Source organism: Schistocerca americana, chromosome 1, assembly GCF_021461395.2.
Source record: "Schistocerca americana isolate TAMUIC-IGC-003095 chromosome 1, iqSchAmer2.1, whole genome shotgun sequence".
NCBI lineage: Eukaryota > Metazoa > Arthropoda > Insecta > Orthoptera > Acrididae > Schistocerca > Schistocerca americana.
The window spans coordinates 403,939,155-403,942,766 of record NC_060119.1 but is presented as its reverse complement, the minus strand read 5'-3'; the positions used below and the strand labels follow the sequence as shown (position 1 = coordinate 403,942,766).

The 3,612-nt window shown below is 51.9% G+C and overlaps 1 pseudogene; it reads right to left on the bottom strand.

Annotated features, from left to right (window-relative positions):
* Positions 1-1,496: 1,496 nt before the first annotated feature.
* LOC124556218 lies at positions 1,497-1,614 on the bottom strand (annotated as a pseudogene).
* Positions 1,615-3,612: the final 1,998 nt, after the last annotated feature.

Sequence of the window (3,612 nt, the reverse complement as noted above, 5' to 3'; positions counted from 1 at the left end):
GTTATGACTTTATCTATGAGGGAGCATAAATTGGAAAGAGAGCGGCTCATACGTACCCTCTTTCTCTCTCTCTCTTGCGCGCACACACACGCAACTCGCGCAGGCCGAACAAACGCGAGAACGTGCCTGCACGTGTTTAACTATTCGCCGCACTGAAAATAATTTTCCGCGCGCGACGACTTAACTCTCGCGGACGTTATCTTGCCGGCTGTAGGAACGCGTAGCGAGCTACTGGGCCCAAGACCCGCGGCGCGGCATCAATCTGGCGGGTCGCGCGCGCGCCGCGCCCTGACAGGGGCATCAGATCGCGAGAGAGCACTGACTGTCGCGTGTCGATACCGCGGCTCTAATAGCTATCGGTGTATCGCCGCCGCCGCCGCCGCCGCAGTCGATACAACATGTTTACTGGGATCGCGCGCCACCGGTTGCGCGCGCACTGGCGCGGCGGGTCGCGCGGGCGCAGTGCAGCGGGCCGGGGTGGCGCGCGGTACGACTGCTGCGGACGCACGGACTCTTCCGCCGGCGGTGTTCGACTCTGTCCGCGGCCTTTCTGTAGACGCTTGGGTTAGCTCTGCAGGACCACGCGATACTAACGACTACCGTCTGGCTAGTGTGGCAGTTGTAGACAGACATGTCACCTGACAGCGCATTTCGAAACCGCAGGCGCCACTTCATCTCTCGCGATCTCACTGCTGCCTAAAAAAGCACTCCGTCTTCGGGCCTACTGGGACCATCCGACCGCCGTGTCATCCTCAGTGGACGATGCGGATAGGAGGGACGTGCGGTCAGCAAACCGCTCTCCACGTCATTATGATGGTATTCTTTACCGAAACCGCTACTATTCGGACGAGAAGCTCCTCAGTTGGAGTGGCCAGCGGGACCATCCGACCGCCGTGCCATCCTCAGTGGACGATGCGGATAGGAGGGACGTGCGGTCAGCAAACCGCTCTCCACGTCATTATGATGGTATTCTTTACTGAAACCGCTACTATTCGGTCGAGTAGCTCCTCAGTTGGAGTGGCCAGCGGGATCATCCGACCGCCGTGTCATCCTCAGTGGACGATGCGGATAGGAGGGGCGTGCGGTCAGCAAACCGCTCTCCACGTCATTGTGATGGTATTCTTTACCGAAACCGCTACTATTCGGTCGAGTAGCTCCTCAGTTGGAGTGGCCAGCGGGATCATCCGACCGCCGTGTCATCCTCAGTGGACGATGCGGATAGGAGGGACGTGCGGTCAGCAAACTGCTCTCCCGGTCATTATGATAGTATTCTTGACCGAAACCGCTACTATTCGGTCGAGTAGCTCCTCAGTTGGAGTGGCCTACCGGGACCATTCGACCGCCGTGTCATCCTCAGTGGACGATGCGGATAGGAGGGGCGTACGGTCAGCACACCGCTCTCCCGGTCGTTATGATGCTGTACTTGACCGAAGCCGCTACTATTCCGTCGAGTAACTCCTCAATTGGCATCACGAGGCTCAGTGCACCCCGAAAAATGGCAACAGCGCATGGCTGCCTGGATGGTCACCCATCCAAGTGCCGACCACGCCCGACAGCGCTTAACTTCGGTGATCTCACGGGAACCGGTGTATCCACTGCGGTAAGGCCGTTGCCCCCTACTGTCTAACCGCTTCCTAATTCTCTGCCTAAGTAAGACTGGATGAGCCTTTAAACATCCGACGAGGAAGATGTTTTCATGCAGACGACAAGGCTGAAATGGCCAATACGTCCGCCTCGGTAGCTGCGGGTCAGCGTGGCATATTGCTCAGCGGAGGTGCCTAGTTTCCTCTCCCGGGCCTACAGCAGATTTTCTCCGATTGGGGACTGGGTGATGTATAGTCCTTACGTTCGTATCGTCATAAATGATATTCCACTCTTGAGAAGGGCAGTCCCCGAAAGCCAATAAATTGAGAAGAAAGTGCCGAGCGTGGTGGGGCAGTGGTATAGTCAGGTCCACGAAGGTGGTTCGCGCAGGCCGAGAATTACATCATGAATGAGATTTTCACTCTGCAGTGGAGTGTGCGCTGATATGAAACTTCCTGACAGATTTAAACTGTGTGCCGGAACGAGACTCGAACTCTGGACCTTTGCCTTTCGCGGGCAAGTGCTGTACCAACTGAGCTACCCAAGCACGACTCACAACCCGTCCCCACAGCTTGGCATGTAGGAGACGAGGTACTGGCAGAATTGAAGCTGTGGGGACGGGTTCTGAGTCGTGCTTGGGTAACTCAGTTGGTAGAGCACTTGCCCGCGAAAGGCAAAGGTACTGAGTGCGAGTCTCGGTCCGGCACACAGTTTTAATCTGTCAGGAAGTTTCGGGAATAACATTGTTCCAAGCGGCATTTGCGGTACGCGCATACACGAGCATTACGCTTGGTTCAAGCACGTACCTGCAAATTATGTATCTCACTTGCTTGTGTAGAATTTGTCACTTACCACTAATGATGCCATGAAAACTCCCAACAAATAGAATAAAAATTCAGTAGATAACTCACACTGGGAACTTCGTCCACAGCAGTCGTCTCAGAACATTACTGAACTCTCATTGGCTGTCGGAGAATGCCTGGCGCAGGTGCCGAGAACGAGCGTCAACTCGACTGCCATCATTCGTGACTCCAACTATAACACACTGGTCTTGTATTCGGGAGGAGATCAGCGTAAGTCGACTAATGACAGGATGGTTCCTCTGAAAAGCAATGGTCTAAATCCTCCCCTAGTTGGAGTTGGTTTTTGTTTGTAATGTCCTCGTCGTCGACACGACGTTAAACTTTAATGTTGCTCTCATTTCTTAGAAGGTTGAACAAAATTCGCTATAAGAAACCTCGAGATTTCTAGTAAAACTCATCTGTGGGCACTTGGACTAGCTTACGAATTCTCGAAACAAGCTTCAGTATGTTGACCAATCCGTAAACTCGTTCTTTCTCTGTATGTAAGGAAGAACAAATGAAGATGGACTAAGAAGCAGAATAGCACAAGCAAAGAGAGCGTTCCTGGCCAAACGATATCTGCTGTAATCAGTCACAAAATCACACACCTCCAATTGACACAAAAGGCGTTGAAGATGTGCATCTGCAGCATATCAGTCTGTGAAACTACATCATGGATTGCACACAACTCGAAAAGAAGTGCTTAACATATAGTGACACAAAATGAGGCTGGATATTAAGTGCGCTGATGGTAAGACATGGACAGCTCTTTCTCAGAATCGGCGAAGAAAATATTGACAAAAAATAATGGAAACTATCTATGCAGATGGGACGACCGCCATGGTGATAAAATAAGCCGTAAAGCCGTAGATGGCAAAAACGGTATTAGAGGCTGGAATACACAGAGCAAATAACTTAGAGAGTTGGGTGAAAATTCTACTCGGAAATACAGGTGTTGACGCAAGAGAGGAAATCTTGTACGAGAGGAATTACGTCAAACTTGTGAGAAGATTGTGCCAAAAGAAAAAAAATATCGTCATTGGACAGCACTGCTGGATGCGCTTGTGGTTACAACGCTCACCCGAACGTTGATGCCCGAATCCGAGAACAGAGCCTCTTACCTAATCTTCGAGCAGCTCAACAGATAACAGCATACAAGCAGGCTAAGAGGGGTATGTGGTACTTA